This window comes from Haemorhous mexicanus, chromosome 18 (assembly GCF_027477595.1).
Source record: "Haemorhous mexicanus isolate bHaeMex1 chromosome 18, bHaeMex1.pri, whole genome shotgun sequence".
NCBI lineage: Eukaryota > Metazoa > Chordata > Aves > Passeriformes > Fringillidae > Haemorhous > Haemorhous mexicanus.
The window spans coordinates 4,886,033-4,906,769 of record NC_082358.1 but is presented as its reverse complement, the minus strand read 5'-3'; positions in this window follow the sequence as shown (position 1 = coordinate 4,906,769).

Genomic DNA, 20,737 nt, shown 5'->3' with positions numbered 1-20,737 from the left:
CTCTGGAAGATGATGTTGATGAGAGCTGAGAAATTAAAGGATTTGTTACCTTCAATTTTGACAAAAATAATTTTGAGTAGAATGAAACTTTTAATTGTCTAAGCAATTTTAAGGGAAAAAAATCTCCAACTACTGTTCACTTTGGATTTAATAAAGCTTTCCATATAACCTCTTCTCCAGCCACTCCTAAGGGGAAGAATTATTTAGAAGTTTAAAATATTTAAACTATTTATAAGAGGGGCCACCTCAGTTTAGCTCTGACGTACAATGCTCATTTGTTGACTGTTTATCTTTGTGATTAAAATAAACATTAGTTAATGTCAGAAGCAAAAAATAAAAGCACAATACAAACAGGGTTATTTTCTCTTCAGTAGCCCTGAAGACATTCACCTTAAAGAGCTTTTCATCATTTATTCCAGCATTGGCTCTGAACAGGTTCATTGATTTCAGGGCAGGCACTCTAGGTGCACTGGAGTAAGTGAAAAAATTGAGTTATTTTCGTTTGTCCCTATTGCTTTGTTCAGCACTTTTGCCTCTCCTGTGTTTGTGGCAAACTTCAGGAGGTGCAGGCTGCACCTTTGGATCAGCACTTAGAAAGGAAGGAAGAAGACTCTGAAAAGAAAATGTGAGGGAACATTTCAATTTGCCTTGGTTTTGCCAGCTGGCCAGGTGCCCAAGGAAAGCATCAGGGGAGAGCAGAGCACTGGGCTGGTGAATGGAGAACTTCTATCTGCTCCCCTGCACATCCCTCAGCCTTTGTTTGCCACCCCTTTGGGTGGCCAGCAGTGATTACCACTGCAGGAGCATTGTCTCCCTTTGCTGCTTCCAAAGGGATAAAACCTGGCAGAGTCCATTTGGTTTGTTTATTGACAATAATCCTCTCTTTCCCAAGAACCACCAAGGCCCTTAAATACCAAAGCTGAGCAAAACTAAACTGTCAACATTTCAACTGAAATGAAGTTGGGCTCTCACTCAGCAGAACATTTACAACACAGGCAGAAAGGGCTGCTGGAAGTGCTGCCCCAGCAGCTCACAGATGCTGTTTGCTGCCCCAGCTGCACACGGAGGTTTGGGGACACAGCTGTCACTGCACCCAGCTCGGCCAGCAGCACTGGCTCCAGACAGATCTCCCAGTTTCTCAAATAAATAAAAATAAACCTCAGTGGTGTCTGGGCATTTGGGACTGGCCCTTGTAGGTGCCTGGATGTTGGAGGGGTGTGTAGTAATTACATATCCTCTGAACAGAGATATGGTTCTCCCAGGAAAATCCTGGGAAACTCTGAGAAGCTTAGAGGAAAGAATTCAAACAATTACTATCTCTCTTTCTGTAACCATTGTTTATAGACATGGTTCTCCAGAGTGTGCTCTCCATAGTTCACCAATGGTGTGAGAGAAGATTCCTAAAGGCCAATCAGGTCTTAGTTCCACCATTGTTTCTATAAGAACTGTGGATTTCTAATAATAAAGTGCCCTTTCATGCCTTCTGATGATGGAGTCTCTGTATCACCTTTGGCTGTCCCCAGTGCCCCTTTGGTGACAGGGGTCTGCCCTTCTCCATGTGGGCTCTGAGCAAGGATGTGGGGCTGCAGCAAAGGAGGGGGTGTTGCTGAGTGTGGCTGTGTGAGGGACCAAGGGACACGTGGCAGATCTCCAAGGGCTTTTCTCTCCCTCTGGGCATACTCTGCCCACCTCAGAGAGGTGGGTGCTGCCCCAGTGAGCTGCACTCTGTCCACCACATCCAGAGCCCAGGGAACAAAGCTGAGAGGTGTTTCTTGCAGGACTGAACCCTGTTTCAGCTCCAGAGTTTGCAAATAAGCTATTCCCGGTGAGATGGAGACCAGCTGTATCAAAGGAATTAGTTAAGCCACATCCATGAGCATGTTCACACACTTGCAGGGTTTCTGGAAACTGAGCTGGGATTGGTCAGCTCTTTGGAATGCTCTTTGGCAAATCTACTCTACTCTATATCAAAGGTGCTATAGGAAGAAGCTGAATTATCTCCCCAGCCCTGCAAGCACTCCCTCAAAGCCAGATGTCTTCTGCTCATTTCTTTAGACACTCCTTAGCCCCCTCTCCCATCCAGCTCAGAATTGCACTGCCATTAATGCTTTCCTGTGTTTTGTCTCCATCCAGGGTGCATGGCCAGGACTTGGCTCCTTCCAACATCCTTTTTTTACAGTCCTGCCTTAAACCAAGCTCAGGGTTTCCTTACAGCTGGGAGTGCTGAACTACAGAGTGATGGTGTTTGAATGGACCTGCAGCCCTTGAGCTGCTGGGGCCCACAGTGTTGCACATCTCTGCCTAAGGGAGATTGAAAGCCAAAAAAAATAAATCCTTTTTTGTGGTTATTTTAACAAAATCCATGCTCAGAGAGATCCTGCAAAAATGACGTGTCCCATGCTTCTGGTGCTAACTGGAAACCAGCTGGAAATTCTTGCCAACAAACACAGCTTTGCAGTTGACCTCTGAGCATGATCTGAGTCCTCCTGGGAGTTTTGTTCCCACTCTGTGTGTCTGGGCTCCCATGATTGCTCCCAGGTGCTGGCACCCCCTCCAGCTGTTGGACATCCCTTAGATCCTGAGCTTGCCTGGCATTGTCTTGTTGCTATTAGTGGGGGATTAGAAGTTTAAGGCCTCAGAGCTCAATGGCCTCAACGGGTGGAGAATGTGGCACTGGCTGTGAAAATGACAAAAATCAATAGCTAATCCAGTGCAGTCAGTCAACCTTTTCAAAGCCTCATCCCTATTGATTTCCAGGAGCTGCTCTTCCTGTCCCTTGACGTAATCAGTCTGTTTGCCCAGCAGACAGACTCGCTCTCTTCCATTCTCCCCCTCACTTTTTTAGGCTTTTTACACTTAGAAATGGATTACTTAGATCCCCCCAGCTTTTCATCTCTGTAGCTGTTGTCAGAGGAATGATTAAAGGGGAGGCAGACTGGGCAACCATCTCTGACAAATCAAGGGAGAGCTGACCCACGGTGTGATGGATGATTCAGGGAAGGAGCAGGCAGGCTTTGACGTGGGAGAAATGGAGAACATCTGGTCAGGTTAGATAGTTACAATTCAGGTGGTGATCACAGGAATAAAAGATCCCTCCCATCTCCTTTCCCCATCACTTTGAAGATGCATCAGAGTCACCACAGGACAGGAAGGTCCCTGTGGCTCTGTATGAAATTGGGGATTGAGTTGCAATACCTTGGAGGAACATTTCCTTTTGCAGAGGGGATAACAGGGTTTTTCTTTCACCCACACTGCTCTGGCTGTCTGAAACACAAATTTTAGGGGCATCTAGACATCTTTTAAAAACCCACCAATATAAGGCCAGCTGGTGCTAGAAGCCAGGGCAGTGGTGCTGAGCTGGGTCACCCCTGGGCAGAATGCTGGAGTCTCTTCTGGATGTGTGACTTTCCCAGTGCTGTGCAGAACCACCCCAACACCACCCATCCCCACAACACAAAGCCACCAAGAAAGCAGCAAGGCAGACAGGAAACTTTGGCCACAGGCTGGGAGCAGGCTCAGCAAGGGATAGTCCAGTCTTTCCAGACTGACTCATGGCCATCCACTGCTCTTGAATAAGACCCAGTTCATCACAACTGAGTGTGTTTGAGGTAAAAACACCAATTAACAGGTGTGCTTAGTGATGCTTTAAACCGACTCTAAGAGCTGAACTGACCTAAAAGGTAATAGGAGAATAAACATATTTTGTATTGGAAAATAATTTTAAAAACCCCACAACTGTGATGGCCATGCAGATGCTGAGGCATGTGGGTGTCTGCACAGGATGGATTGGCAGTGTGAGAGTGCTCCAAAAACACTGAAAAATGCTGCAAAATATGTGGGGGAGCCTTTCCCTGCCCTGGCAGAGAGGGACAGTGCAGTCACACAGGGCTGCAGCAGCCAGCAGTGGCCACACCTCAGAGCAAGACCCAGGGGGGAAACAATCCCTTGCCCCAGACTTGCAAACCAAGCACAGAAGGGAGACCAGAAAGGGAAAACAGATTGCCTGGGACTTCCCAGCAGCTTCCCCAGGCCTGGAGTCAGAGCAGAGCAGGGCTGCTGTTTGAGCTGGGTGGGTGCTGTCCTTTCAAAGGCTTGTTCACTGCTCCCAGCTGACCTGGCACTGTTAGCATAGGGAGATAAGGAAGCATAATTTGCTGTAATGTTTTTCTCCCCAGGCTGTTTTGTCGTGCCTCAAACACAGCAGATTAATTTTGCCTGTCAAATCCAGTTACATTTTATTCCATCTCCTGTAGCTGGGATCAGAGGGCAGACATTTATCAGGCGAGCCATTGAATTACCAAATTGCATTCCTAAACCAACTGAACAAAAAAGCCCCTTTGTGACTCTTTTCTTGAGGGGGAAACCCAAACACCCAGTATTTTTCCTTGGGAGTTGTATGAAACATCTGCTGTCATTAGACCCAGCAGAATGATTCCAGAAAACAGCAGCTCTGGAAGAGCCAGATCTGCTCAGCAGAGGCCCATTTCTGAACAACACTCTTAGTGCTGTTTCCTCTGATAGAAATTCTGCCATCCACACAAACAAATCTTTTCCTGAGCTACAGGAAAAGTTCCTCTGAGCCTGTTGGTTCCTTTTGGCCCAGGCTAGCACCCTGCCCAGCACGACAGGCTGTGGGGTTTGTGCAGTATTATTTCCAAATTGTCACCATGCTGCACCACAGCCAGGCCCAGGCTCCTGATCCTTGGGGATGTCACTCCTCCTGGACCAGGAATGACATCCTGATCCCTGGGGATGTCCTGGTGAGTGTTTCAGGCTGGTGGCTGCATGAGGGGCCCTCCCCACTGCTTCTCTCAAGGTTGCTCTGTCCCTTTTGCTGATGTGACACAGAACTGTGTTTTCTGGTGACAAAGAGACAATTCCTTCAACACAAAGGGTGCTGTGTTTGCCAAGGAGAGCAGAAGGATGGCTGCAAGGCACAGGGAGATGTAGCTGGCTCTGTTCTGTTCCTGAAGGCTGGCAGCTCCCTCAGGTGCTGGCCATGGTCTCACTTGTCCACAGAGTCCTGCATTGCCTGAGGAGCCCAAGGGTTTCCAACTCTCCATCTGCCAGCCTGCCCCATCTGACAGCCTCCCTGCCCACTTCCTGTCCTCTGCAAGGGTTGCCATCCCACTCTGACCCTCAGCTAAGCTTTGCAAGACCCTGCTCTACCAGCCAGGAGGGCGAGGCAGCAGAATTTCCCCTCTTTGTCCTTGTAGGTGTCTGCCTGCTGGTTTGACTTGGCTCTTGATCAGCCCTTTTGTTCTCCCTGCCACTCAAACAACTCGTCTGGGAGGGAAGGGAGATGTGTGAACAGCACCCATGGGAAATAAAACTGCTTCCTTTAACTGTGAGGCAAACAGAGAGGTGGCTTTTCCTTGGGACACACCTGCTCTGACATGGGCACAGCTCCTCCTCCCGCCTCACCCACCCAGCACAGCTCTCTGTCTCAAAGCTCTCAGAGCCCCTCTGGCATCCCCTGGGGCAAACAGAGGGTCTGGCAGCCACCAGAGCCTGTTTGGGAGCCCCCCTGAGCTCTCCAAGGACCAGGGAAAGAGAACAGGCCATCAGCAAAGGCAGCAGAGATTGATCAGTGAAGCAGGCAATGTGGTCTCTGCAGTGTTCCTAAAGGTGCCATTTTTCAGCTCAGATGCCAAAGCAAAGTCTTCACTACTTGTAATAAATAAAAATCCTGTTTTTAATATTCTGCAAGGGGAAAGTTCTTATCCCCAAGGGCAATGACTACATTTTCCTGTGAGTGGAGGTGTTAACCTTGTTGCACTGACTACATTTAAACCTAAGTTATTGTTAAAAAGAATGAATTTTCTGTGTGATGACGACCTTTTCCAGGAAAGCTCAAGGCTTTGTAGATGCTGCACAATGCTTAAACTCTTTAGTAAGGAACAACAGTCTTGACTAAACCACACTAAAAATAACTTCACAGCTTAACAGGACAAAATACTCCTGCTGAAATGCTGAAAACTAGATTCCCAAATCTATATTTAGGCACTACATGGAAATGCACCTGATTAATGAATGATGCATTTCAGACCCCATATTAGGCACTCAGTTTTGCAAATTCAGTGTTAATTTTCCAGTGGCCATAACTAACAGTGATGGGATTAGCCTGCTGCTACATAAACAGTAAACAGGTAATTACTTTCTCATGCATTCATTAAACATTTAACCAGCATTTATACATGTAAGTGACATATAACAAGGTGGCTTTAACAAGTTCATTTGGGATTCAGATTGCAGAGATGTTAATTGACATTTAATAGGTTTGTAATTGATCTCTGTCATCTTACATTGTGGGAAAATGCTAAAACATAATTCAGCACAATGGAAAATGGTACAATGTAATGCAATATTCAACATATCACCAAGATACACTATTATTGCAGCTACATAAAACTAAACTATGCTACACAAGAAACTGTATTAATCTTCAATATTTTGCTTCACACCACCCACAGAATTTTAGGAGGCAGCAGTTTCACATGGCAATTAAGAAAATGTGCTTATATGGAGTAATGGGGGGCTATACAGTCATATCCCATGCATACATTCCCAGCCCATTGCTGCTTTTAATAATTAGGTGTGGATCAGAATATTTGCAGAAGCCCAGACACTGACTTTTGTGAGTGGTGATGTGCCCAAAATGGTTCTGCTTAATTATTATAATTGCCTGGTGCTTATACATTTATAGCTCTTTCCAGTGACCCAGAATTACACCAGCCTATAAACCAAACCCCTGCATCTTGCTTGTGTGGCTGTTTCTGAACAAATATATATGGATTTTGTCCAGGTGAAACATTTCTGGTACCTTGGAGCAGGACACTGAGATTTATCACGGGTCAGTTTTATAACAAGGATCCATCATTTGTTGTTTTATAACAATTGAGCACAATTCAGGCTGTGAGGGGCACAGAGACCCAGGGGAGGTGGAGAGCCTGTTCCAGTCTACTGTAAAAGTAGGGAAGAAGGAGAATTAAGAGGACTTGGCTGCATTAATTATTCCAAAGAGCTCTGCTTGCATAAAAGGGCTCTGGGCAGTGCCCAGGCTCCCCAGGGAATGGGCACAGCCCTGAGGCTGCCAGAGCTCCAGGAGCTGCCAGGGATGCCCAGGGTGGGGCTGTTGGGGTGTCTGGGCAGGGGCAGGAGCTGCCCTGGATGATCCTTGTGCCCTCCCAGGATTTCTGGGACTCTGTGACATGGTGAGCTAAGCAGGCAGGATGGCCATTCCTGATCCAGGTGCAGTGTTTGCATTTGCAGCCTCCCCCTCAATGATTCAAAGTTCTAGAAATTACTAATAGCAGACTCGTAACCTCTGTTGTTTCTGTTTTCTATAACTAATACTAATAAATAGTAACTATTGTTAATATTACATAAATATATTTTAAAATGTTGTCTTAACCCCTTCAAACACTTATTGTTAATGTATTCATTGTATCACTGATTTTACAATTAATCACTGATTTTACAATTAATGTATTACTTGTATCACTGTATTAATTGCTTATCACTGATTTTTGTGATAAGCATTATTAATAAAATATTATTACAGTATTTGCAACTGACTTTCATATGTTTTTCCATCTCTTTGTGAGACCACCCACACCCTGGAGCCAGGGACTGGATGTGAGAAGGAGTTACCTGTAGGAGGGCAAGGACCTGCACTGGCTCTGCAGGAGGGGTTTGCAATAACTTGGCTGCCTTAGCATCCTCTGGAGCTTCCTCACCCGTGCAGACAGGGCCTGATTTATCCAGAGGGCTGTGAGCTGGATCTGCATGGCTGCTCTGTAACTCCTGCCAGCCTCTCTGCTTATTCCACCTCACAGCATCAGGTGCACCCAACTCTCAGGGGCATCTCTGTCCACATCAAACCATCTGCAGAGGCTTCTCATAACTCCCTGTATTGAGCTGCAGGCTGATTATATAAACTTTTCTTCCCAGTATCAATAATCTGTTTCTGATGACTTTGATGTGGATTTTCCCTCACTGACTTTGGGTCCTGAAAAATGAGTAGCCAGGGCTGATCACGTGGAGTTTTAATCTGAAAAGGCACAGGACAAGGGTGCCACTCAGGATATTCTTTCTCAGGGATTTATAAGGGATACTGTCAAGCTGAATCTGTACCCACTGAACTTGATTCCTTTTGCACGTGTTCTGAAATTCCCATTATCTGCCAAAGGAAGTACTAGCAGAAAAGATTGTTAAAGGTCAGTAGAAGGCAGGGAGACTGATTTGTCTGAGTCCTTGGTTTCCATCTGCCCTGTGTGGGTGCTTTGCTGATTAGTTGGTAGAGAAAGCACCTCATGTAACCTGAGCTCAAGCTTGGTACAAAGGCGTTTGAGATTTCAGCATTTCCACATGCCTAAGCCTGGCTTTGGAGCCTCTGAAGCAAATGTATTCAGTCTGTCACACACATGCAACCTACCTGAGCAAGCAATTCTGCAAAACAAACACTGAAGTGCTTACCCACCCGTGGCCATTTGTTTACTTTCAAGAGCTGCTGAACATGTGAAAATATTGACTAGGCTGGTGAGTCCCAGGAGTGGCTTGGGAATGCTGGAAGACTTGAAACTTAATTATCATTTGTGCTTGTTTGTTCTGGAGTTGTTTAATTTTTATGAGTTATGAAACTCGTGTGTTTAGATCCAGGCCCAGAGAAGAGTTTTTGTGCAAACAAATTATTGTTATTAACTGTTCCCATAATACCACTGTAAATGAACAGTTATCCAGGGCAGTACAAATACAGACATCCAGCCAGAATACCTGTTCTCTCAGCAATGTTCTTTGTGGAAACTTTGGAAGATGAGCAAACACAGACTGTTTTCAGTTCCAGAATGGTCCCACACCTTGTCTTGGATTGCAGGCTGGGCAAACTAGAAAAAGGCAGGAGAAGACACCAATCCCCTCCTTGTCCTTCTCCTGTTCTGTTCATACCATTTCCATGCCAGAATTGGAATACAGCTGGCCTCTGCTCATCTCAGGCCTATATTGGTTATTCAAGATGAAAAGGAGGAATAGAATCCAAAACTAGTCTTGTGGATATAATGGAGCCAACTGGAGCATCCCTGAGTTCCAGGGATGAACAAGAACCAGGCAAAGCCATTGAGGAAGAGATGGTGGCACTGACAGTTTAAGGTGTAAACTGAGCCTGTGCAGGGCTCTCCCCCCTTTTATTTAAGTTTCCCAGGTAGGGACTGAAGGAGCTAATGAGAAGGAGCTAATTAGGCTGTGGGTTTAAGAGCTGGAGCACTGGAATGGGCTCTGATGCTGCCTGCCAGTTCCCTGGAAGGCAGGGGGAGGCCAGGGAGGAAAAGGCCAGGAGCAGCTTTCTGTTCTGGCACCTTTTGGGTGGGAGCAATCCAAAACTGGATGTTTTCAGTTTTGGAGGTGGGCTCCTGACAGAAGGAGATAGTCTCTTTCCTTGATAAGGAAAGCACCCAGCCCCAAGAGTTGTTGGTGTAGATGATGGGCTTCCAGGGGAAGTCAAGCCAGCAACACCTGGGGTAGCAATTTCTGGACATTTTCAGTTTTGATGCTGTGGACATTGAAATCATTCAGGCTCCTGTGAGCTCCCAAGGCTTGGGAGCAGGAACTTTTGGGCTACAAATGTGTGAGCTCATGACCAAAATGAAGGCTGTGCACAGCATCCCTGAGGTTATGTATTTAATTCATTCTGGCAAGGTTTGGCTGCTGGGTCATGAGAAGTCCTGCACATTGGTGGGGGTTTGCAGAAAACAATGAAGTGATCCCTCAAGCTACAAATTTACAGAAATGGGAGCCCAGTCCTTCAGCCAACCTGGCAGTGAAGTTCTTCCTGCAGAGATCTGGATTTAGAGTTCTGCCTGGCTGTGTTTTATACATATTTATACCTATTTTAGAGGGAAGCACCTCTACTGACATGCTCACAGTCAGAGTGGAGCAGTGTCCTGGCTCTGGGTGTGCTCTTTGGGGTGTAAATAATGCCAGCACCATTTCTCCCACTGGCCAGGCTGTGTGGGGCAGTGCAATGCACACTACACTGGCCATCTTCTGCCTGCCCTGGGGGACAGAATGGGTTTGCAGATCAGAGGAAATGCTTATCCTGCTGCAAAACCGTGCAATGATATTTGTGCTAATGCACTGTGTACCTGCAAGAGCTTACTCTGAACCAGACTATTTTGTTGACTTAACTGAGATGAAAGAGACAGAGCCTGGGCGAGCCAGTAACAGGCTTGTGGCTGAGACAAAGAATTACACAGCTCTACAGGCTCCAGGAATAAAGTCAGACAGTCATTTCCTCCCACTGATGGAGACTGGTTCATTCTCATGGGCAAACAATTTGCTCATGATATTTATTCCTTGTGCAGATCTGTGAGCTTTTCGTTACTGCTGTGACATTTCACAGCAGTGTTTACTACTCCATGGGCTGTGTGGGCTTGAGTTTCTGCCAGTCAGGTGAGTGCTGCAGAGACTCACTGTAACAGGAGTGATCTGTACTGGAGGTGGGGAACAAAACCATGCTCTGCTGTTCTTGTCAGAACAACAGAAAGAATCACTCCTGTGCATGTTCCTGGTAAACAAATCAGAAAGGTCACTGCTGGCAGAGGCAAAAGTTTGAGCTTTTGGGTTAAAATTTTCTGCTTTTGATTCATCTTCTGGGTTTAAGCCATTCCTCAAGATTTCTGCACAGAACACCTACCAAAAGTAAAATAAGCAGAAAAAAATATTATCTGCTGGTCAGGGGTGTCATTTTCTTACTCATTGCCCTGTGTTGGCTTCCAGTGCCCAGATCCTTGCTCAAGCAGCTGTCCCAGGATGTCACTGCACAAGAGCACTTTCCTTGGGAGAAGACCCAGATCTCAGTGAGCTGAGCCCCTTCCCAGAGTGTTGTGCAGCAAATCAAGCAGCAGGACCCCTAGGAGTGCTCTGCTGGTCACTGCTTTGGTGCTTCTGCTTGTGAATCTTTACTTCTTGCTGTTTGAGGCCAACCTCCCAGTAATTCATCTTGCCTCCTCACTGAAGCCCAAACCTGAGGATTTAGCAGAGCTCTTCCCAAAGAAGGATCATTCAGCAGCACACAACTGTAGCAGCAGGGGATCATTAAATACTTGGCTTAAATGAAAACTTAAGAAAGTTGCTTTGAATACCAAATTTCTCCTCGCTGCCTCACCAAGTGCCTGTGGTGTTACCTCCTGGTGCAGAGCATGTTCACTCCTCTGATTTTTGCTACCTCTGTATTTCAACTGTGACCAAAATGACTGTAGACGGATGTGACACAGCAAGTAATATTTTTATTCTGACATGATTTGAAATGTAGACAAGTAGTCTGGCAGAATTTAAATATTCACTGTGACTTTGTCCTTAATAAACACCGCTGTGAAATGCTCCAGCACTGCCTTCTAAAGGACACACCACAAGTTTTACAAGGTGCACAGGCTAAATGTAAATAATTATCAGTTCTCAGATTCTCATCCAGGCAGGAGAGATGCCAAGAGCTTGTGTGTTTATCCTCAGATCTATTGGGAAATTTCCCAGGAGCACGAGCTCCCAGACATTTAGTCAAAACATCTAGTGGTAACTGTCTCCAGAACATTCAGCAGCTCTTTGATTGACATATTTCTCATCAACAAGTTGGCTTTGTTTACATAGCTCTGAGAAGTACATAGGCAATGATGGAAAAAAATACAACCAGACTTTTCTGTTCTTAGACTTTCTTCTTCTGGCAAGAGGGGTTTCATTTCAGGAGCTGTTACCAGCCCAGATTTGCTATCATTAACCAGCTGGGCTGTGCTGAAATGGCCATGCAGAGCAGCTTGCAAATACTCCTTGAGGAGCTTTCCAGCAGCTCAGATCTGAAGCAGCATCAGCAGAAGGCAAAGAAAGTTGGTTTGTTTTGTTTTTCTCCTTCAGCACACCTCTGCTTTCCTGGCTGAGCAGGTTTTTGTCACTTCTGTCAATCACACTTCTAGGAAGTAGATCCCGTGTCTCTGAAAAACACAGGTACAAATCCTGGAATCACAGAATGGCTTGGAGGGAACCCTAAAGAGCATCTCATTCCAACTCCCCTGGGAGGGACACCTTCCCCTGGACCAGGTTCCTCCAAGCCTACTGATGCACCTCCAGAGCTGTCAGATCTCATTTTAATTTGCTTAATTACATAGAATTGTTTCTTATCAAACTGACCAACTCGAACAAATCCTCTTCTTCCTCAGCAGCCTTGACACTTCCAAAATCCCAGCAGGGCTTGCCCAGGTTCTGCTTCTGACATGGTGCTGAGACAATTCATCACCACCTGCATCTCCAGGAATCTTCCAGTTTATCCATCTCAAAAATGTTTTTAATACTGACTTGCCTCCTGGGGTTGCTGCAGAATTTCATTTATTTATGGACACAAGGAATTATTTGAATGGATCACCTCCCAGGCCCTCATCTATCTGTGTTTTCTTGTAACACCTCTCATTAGGAGACCTAAATATGCACACACCAAGCTGCAAGAGGGGAGAATTTGGTGCTTCTCTTCCTACCACATTAATTCATGCAGTGGGACCCACACCAGCCTAAGGAGAATAGAGGGAGGAGGTGAGGTAACTTAATCACTTACCTGCTCCTCAGTCTGCAGGCACACTGTGACATGTTTTTGCCCCACACCATATGGGTTTCCAGCTGCTGCCACTCTCCCAGGTGAGGAGCCTTGGATTGGAGCTGGTGGCTGGTATCCCAGGGGAAGGCAGCACTTCTTGTTCAACCCACGCTCCTGAGAGCTGCACTCACTCTAGCAATGAGAGCACCAGAAACTTCTTTATCAATTATTCCAATTGCCCTTGGCCACCTCTGGGAGCACCTCACCTGCAGCCCGAGCAACTGCTCAAACCAAGGTGCCTGTTCCTCAGAATAAATCAATACCACCTCAGAGCTAATAACTGTGAAACACTGGAGCAAAGTCTGCCATATTATCCAGCAATTAAGAAGATTTCTGTTTTTAAATCTACAGCTACTGAGAGTTCTCAAAAAAAGAAAAAAATAGCGGGTTTGGAACAGAAAGAAGGACAAGCTGTTTCAGTCATCATTTTATTACTGGCTCACAAGGGAAATCAGTGAATCTACCAGTGGTTCATGCAATTCTGTTGCCAGCTTCCCAGAAAGGAAATGTCATGTATAGCAACTTGTTTTTCTATTGCAGCAATTAAAGTACATAGGAGGCCACAACAAAATCAATACAAAACTGGTAAATCCGTAATGAATGACAGCAAAATACTGATCCTCTTGCCTAAAGAAACATCTGTCTAAATGTCACCAAAGTGTTAGGCAGTAGAAGGCTTTTATGGGTTATTTTTGTAGGATCTGGCATTTTTTATCCCTTTCTTTGTGTAAGCATCACAAATATCCTCCTGCTTGCTGTGTTTGAGTTTCCTCTGAGGAGAGCGTGTGCAAGTGCAAATTTTCAAGGCTTGAGCTATCCCTGAGGAGAGTGCAATCCGTGCTCCATGAGACATGTGCTGCTGGTGAAGCCCCTCAGAGGCTCCCCTGGAGCCCATGGGACAGAATTCTGAGGGCCATGGGGCTGCCCAGGCAAGGGAGAATTCATCTTTTTGCTGCAGGCTCTGGGATCCCACCATCCACAGCCCCTCTCAGGCTGACTCCCATTCCCATCCACTCATCCAGATGAGATGATTGACAAAGGGGCCCTGATCAGTGGTCCTGAGGTGAATATCAACTACTGACCTCACAGCAAGAATATGGCAATTTTTTTAATATAATAATGCCTTTTCAGCCTGTTTCTTTCACTGTTTCAACACGTGACTTTTCTGTGTCTTGCCACCATGCTGGTGGTTTTGAAGGGCTGACTGCTGTACCTTCTGCATGGGGGCTGTCTCCACGCTGTCCTGTCCTTTCTGAGCCAGACTTGGTCCTATTTTTGCCCTTTGCAGTTACTTTCAAATAACTTTTTTGCTTCTTTTCAAAAAACCCAGGCTGAGTCTCTTTTCTACTTCTTGTTCTCCAGAGGAATCACCACAATTAATTGTGCACATGTGATTTTCCCCCTCCCCATGGCATCTTTAGGTAATTTACTGAGGTAGAGGCCAGCCAGTGCCTCTGACAGCCTCCTCACTGCCCAGCAAGGCAACACCCAGGGAGAGGTGCAGAAAGCATCATCTCAGTACCCAGGTCACATACAGTGCTCATAAATAATTGCAGATCAGCCCTATAACCTTCACAGATGTAACCTCATCTGTTGCTGGGGTGTTTATTTTCTTTTTCTTTTTTTTCTTTTTAATTTCCACCTTCCCATCCAGCAAAACTAAGCAGAACCAGAGAATGCTTTTGATTGTAGCCAGGATGTTTGGTTATTCATGATATTGCTTCTGTGTCTGCTGGGGGGGGGGGGGGTTTGCTTATAATTTTTATCAAGCAAGTTGTTTTCTAGTGCTGGAATGGCTCACTCTGCTGTGCTAAACACTCATTGTGTCTGTCACATGCTTATCCTATTTCAGCAGGGAGAAATCAATAGGAATTGATTTGAGAACGTCCAGTCTTATCAAGTATTGAGCAGGGCGCTGGGACAAAGGCTGAGCTGGTGGTGTAACATCTAACAAGGCACGAAGCCTTGTTTAGGAGGATGGTTGGACTCCAAGGTGTTAAGTGCTTTTGTTCCTCCCCGTGCCCTCGGCTTTCAGATGGAGCCAATTTCCACAGCAGCTCCCTCCCAGCTAAAAGCAGTGTAAGCACACTTTCTAGTCCTAGCAGAAGATTACGTTCTGGAGAGAGAAAGTGTTGCATTTAGAAACAGAAACGCTGCCAGCAAATGCTATTTCAGCAATTACCTATGTTTAGTAATTATGCTAATGTTGATTCTCAAAAGGCTGTTATTTGCTCAGCATGTTCTTCATACTTTATCTCTCTACCTGCCTAACCCTTTATTTTCACTCTAGCTATTACTGGTTGTTTGTCAAGTTAAGTGATGTTTGCAGTGCCAAGTGTTGTCAAGGTACTGTTGCCTTAGCTGAATTCCTATTTTTCCAATACAGGCTGCTGAGATTTTCTGCACATCACTGCTACAAGGCTTTGGGGATTGGATTTCACTGCTTACAAGGAACCTTGGGTGCTGCAGGTGTTATTGGGCTGTGGGATGAATGAGCAGCTCCTGGGGCCTGTAAAAACATGTTTGATGAAGTGTGATGGGCATCAATTTGTAAGTGTTGAACTGACACACGTGGGGGACCTGCGTGTGCTCCTGTCCTGCTGCAGCTCCAGCCAGTGTGCTGGCAAATGAAAAGAGCCCAGCACACAGTCCTGTGGACGTGGTCCTGACAGAAACACCACACCTGGAGCACCCTGCTGGGTTAGGTTTTAGGAGAATCCTGTGGAAATGTCAGCATGTAACTGATGGACAGCCTGCATTCTGCACAGGGGGGTCTGTGTGTAAGAGGATGTGGGGGATGTGTATGCCTTGTATGTGCAGAGCAAGAGGAAAGTGTTCAGTTACTTGGAGCAAAGCAAAATTGCCCCAAGACCTGCACAATTCCAAGTGGATGAGGCCAATGGATCACTTGGGCCAGCACCAAAGCCATGCCCTCAGGAATGTGCACAGTGGCCTCAGCATTGCTCCCCAGGAATATCCCCTGACAGGAGAGAAACAGGGGGTGTTGTGCATGGAACGGGGAAAGAGAAACTGATCTGGGGCAGGAAAAGGGAAAAGCCCTACTCCAGAAAGGGATTCTGCATGCACAAGGCTGGGACTTGGCTCTTCAGAAAGAGACAGCTTTGGAGGCAGGTCAGAACAGTGTGGCACAGCGTGTCTGAGCCTGCAGACATTGGGAATTTAGCAGGGCTCAGTGCTCCCAAACATGCTGGGTCCAGGTCCCAGCCAGCCCTCCAGCATGGCCCAGGTCCCAGCCAGCCCTCCAGGATGGCCCAGGTCCCAGCCAGCCCTCCAGGATGGCCCAGGTCCCAGCCAGCCCTCCAGGAGGGCCAGGTTCCAGCCAGCCCTCCAGCATGGGCCAGGTCCCAGCCAGCCCTCCAGCATGGTCCAGGTCCCAGCCAGCCCTCCAGGATGGCCCAGGTCCCAGCCAGCCCTCCAGGATGGCCAGGTTCCAGCAGGCCCACCAGGATGGTCCAGGTCCCAGCCAGCCCTCCAGGAGGGTCCAGGTCCCAGCCAGCCCTCCAGGATGGCCAGGTTCCAGCAGGCCCACCAGGATGGTCCAGGTCCCAGCCAGCCCTCCAGGAGGGTCCAGGTCCCAGCCAGCCCTCCAGGATGGCCCAGGTCCCAGCCAGCCCTCCAGGATGGCCCAGGTCCCAGCCAGCCCTCCAGGAGGGTCCAGGTCCCAGCCAGCCCTCCAGGAGGGTCCAGGTCCCAGCCAGCCCTCCAGGATGGTCCAGGTCCCAGCCAGCCCTCCAGCATGGCCCAGGTCCCAGCCAGCCCTCCAGGAGGGTCCAGGTCCCAGCCAGCCCTCCGGGAGGGTCCAGGTCCCAGCCAGCCCTCCAGGAGGGTCCAGGTCCCAGCCAGCCCTCCATCACAGCTCAGCCCAGGACCACTTCTGTCCCCTCTCCCCAAGCACTCATGGCAGGTACCTGCTGGTTACATTTTTTTTGCAACAATTCTCAAATTTGACCCAGGGTAACAAACCTGTTTCTAGACAATTTCCAAGGAAGATTCATGATTTAATATGCTAGAGCTACTTCAACAAGCATCCTGCAAACAGCAGCCTACACTGCAGGAGGAGGGAGCTGGAGATGAGCCTGCCAGCCCCAGTGTCAGACAGCCATCCTGGCAATATTTAATTTACCAGCACAGGCACAGCTTGGAGAGCTTGACTCCTCATTGCAGCTCCTCCCTAACATGCAACAGCCCCGAACACACGGTGCAGCATTACACACTGATGAATTAATTTGCTCTGCATTTGCTGTCAAGTGACATTTGCACCTTTAAATTTTTGGGCTCCATCGATTTTATTTTTCCTTACAATTCTTCACCCTGTTCCTGCAGTTCAGGGAACACATCACAAGCCCTCCCACGGCTAATTTAGCACCCATTAGCTTTTTATCAACTTAGTTGTAAATTAACTGTTAGGATTTATTTAGGAGGAAGAAATCGCATGCGATCCTGCTCAGGCTGCGGAGCGAACCCTCCATCCCCGCTCCCGCTCAGGGATGTGCGGTCCGGGAGCAGCAGCGCTGGCAGAGCTGTTCGATGGCCAAGGTGAGCCAGGTCCCATCGGGCTGACTCGGCACACGTGTTTATTAGCTGGCACGGGGGAGCTGCGAGCTGCAGAAAGCGGCAATTAAGCGCTAATTGCATCTTCTTTAAGGGGGCATTTTGAACAGCTCGCCCTTTTGTTAGGCGGATCTTCTCACCCACATCACGTCTCCCCACGGATAAACAGCCCTTTATCTCACTTGACTCGTCTGTTTTCCTTTCCCTGCGAAATGCTGGATCTGATTTAAGTTCCGACTCAAAATTCAATAGATCTTCCTCGTTACCTCTTTTCCTTTCGGAAAGTCTTCATCCACGAGACCCTCGAAGATGATTTAAATGACCAACAGGTAGTAGTGCTCTTTAACAGTGCAATCAGAGATGATTTACTGAATGCATTTCGGGATGATTGTAGCCCTGTTAAGGGATTGCTCGGGAAAAAGAGGGGAAGTGGCTGAGGTGTTCTGCCTCCCCTCAAAGGGCAATGCACAGCGGCAGGAGCACGGGCTGCATATGTCACCATTATTATGGAACATGGAGCATCCATTAAAAGGCAGAAAAGCCAATATGTCACGTATTTGGAAACCTTCCACTCGCTGCAGAACCATCACAGAGTGCAGGCCACAGAGATAGATCATGCTGACCTATTTCCTAGACTGCAAACTGAACCTCATGTGCTGTTTGCACGCTCATTATTTTCAGCAGAGGCAGCTGCAGATGCAGTTATCCCTGTTATCCTCCTTGCACCTTCCCTGGAAGCTCAGTTTAAGTGCTGAAACGTGCATCTATCTCACATTAAACACGAGTTCTTCCTCCAACCCAAGTTATTCTTTTCTCTCAGGACCAGCTGTCAGACTTTGCACGTATAGAATGCCTTCAGGATAACAAAAAGGAACAACAAAACATAAAGATCAGTGGCAGGTCTCACTGCTGTGCTGCAGATTTACCCCACCTGCCTTTGCTCAGTACAGTTGTGCCAGTTTAAACAAACTGTGTAAGTTTAAATTTACCTTCTTCCCAGCCTGTGAGAGCCCCTCAGAGCAGGATCTCACATCTCAGACCAAGAGACTGCTGGGTTCACTTTCTCTTTGCTGTTGACTTCGTGTGTCTCAATCAGCCCTGGATCATTACACACTTGAACCCTCCTTCAGCTTAATCAGTTTCAAATATTTATTTGTCTTTCTAACCTAAAAGTCTTTCTCTGCCTACTGATCAGCTGAACTGAAGCCAAGATCAGGCTCTCAGCAGTCTGCAGCTCACAAATGACCTCGTGTAAACAAAAATAAAAGAGAATTTCAGTGGTCTGTGTGAGGATTTGAGATTACTATAATGACACGGAATTTACAGGAGCTTGAAAGCATAGGGAAGGTCTGTTTCAGAGAAGAAATATGGTAATTTGTGGCCAGAGGGAATAAGGGAGGGTTTAGCCAAAATGGAAATTACCTTTTGGTGCTCCTTTACTATAACCCCTATAACTCCAATTACAGCAATGCACTGGGTTGTTCTACTCTGGTTGTAACTCCAGCCCTCATGCAAGACTTAATCCATACAGCACCTCCTAATGAACTCATTACTCTCCTGATGCTGAATTATTAACGAGACTCTGCTCTTGTTTAAAGGGAAGAGGTGGACAAACGTATATTTAGGAAGCAAAGGAAGATATCATGAATACCAAACCATTCCAACCCTTTTGGGGATCCTGTGTGGGAACAGCCAAGTCAAGAAGAAGATTGGAAACTGGGGTTAGAAACTGATTTGGGGGTTCTGGGTGTGAGGCAAAACTGCTGGGCTGATCTGGAAGTCCTCAGGGTACCCTCAAACACAGAGCTCACACAGATCATATTAATCTCTCTGGGACGATTTAATATTCTTCTGAGCTTGGGACAATGAGGCAATAAAGCAGTTTGTAAAACTTTGGGCTTTTTGCTGTGCTATTTTTATTTACTTTTTGTTGGGTTTGTGAAGCCTGGTCCTGCAGGAGCACTGGCCTGTGTGCTTGGGTGTTGAATTTGATTCTGAAGTGAGTTCATTTTTTTCAATGAAAACTGAGTTTCTACATAAATCCGATTCTTTTATCAAACCCCTTATTAAAATAACAAAATTCTCTTCTGGAGAATGACCCACACAACCCACCTAGGTCTCCAGGAATTAGAAGATGGCTTAGGGACTTTGGTTTTTCTTTTGCTTTAGTATGACTTGTGGGTTTTCTTCTTTATACACAGAATCCACATTAGACCCTTCCATAAATGTACTTTCTCATTTATTTTCCGTTTCCTCAGCAAAAGGATTTCTGCAGCTCAAAAGTTACATCTCTGAGCCTCCCCACCTCATCTCCTGGGAGGTATTCTCACCCTCTCCTTCCCATCAGCACTGTTAGAGTTCCAAAGCAGTTCACAACAGTAAAAACCCCTCCTTTGGGCTACAGTTTCAAGGTTTTCTTTCAGATCCTTCCCAGCCTCAGCAGTCAGCCAGGACAGCTCCACCTTACCCTCACACTCTGCTTTGCTTTCAGCCATCTCAGGCTTTGTTTTATTTTTATTTATTTTTTTTAAAGCCTCTTTGTCTGCTGCTGGATGGCAGCAGAACAGATGCTACAGGATTATGTTTCATTTCTATCTTTACTCTCAGGCAAAATTCAATGTTCAGGGGCATGGTCAAAATTATTTCTTGATGGCCTTTGGATATTTGTTAAATACACACAGCTCTGGTGCATGATGTCTTTTCAGTGATGTTATATTGCTTTCAGAAATAGCTACAATTTAGCAATTGCACATATACCAAGGCAAAAACACACTACAAAAGCCTAAAGCTAACCTGTAAATCCATGAATTCAAGGGCTAAAGAAGGCAGAGAATTTATGGTGATATTAAGCTACTTGGTAGCTGGAAGCTCCAGCACACAGGTCCTAATTCTGAAAGTATTCAGCCTGTGGAAGTTCACAATCCAATGGAGATTTTTTTTTTTTTTTTAACTGAAAATCTTTTTCTTTTGTTGAAGCCTATTAAATGCCATGTGTTAAACTCATACTTGAGCATTTTCAGGATAAGGATGCTTAGGATATAACTAAAAGCACATTTGAAATGGCCAAAGTGCCCAGCTTTGGAACACAGGTACAAAACCCAGAAAGGTGAAGTCATTAAAACACTCAAAGCATTCCCTCTCCTCTTTGAGTATAATCAATATCCCTTAAAAGCTGTGAAATCTGGTGTAAAATCTTGCAGTGAACTTCTGAATTTCCCATTCTGGAGTGGGTGTCCAGCCACCCCAGTGATTAATGCTTTCAAGACTGCCCAGCCAGATGGAAGCCTGATAGAAGACAGAAACATAATGGCCATGTAAATAAAAATGTCTTTACTGAAGGCTCTGCCAAACACTGAAATCTCTGGGCCTGCAGGAAAACAGCAAAGCTGGGGGTGATGCAGTAATTGTCATATGGGTGTTCCCAGAGAGGGAGCTCAGTGCAGACACTGAACAGGCAGAAAGAGGTGGGAGGCTTTGTTATGCAGCTAATATATTGTTGTTTCATGTTAATTGAAAATGGGACTTTTTATATGG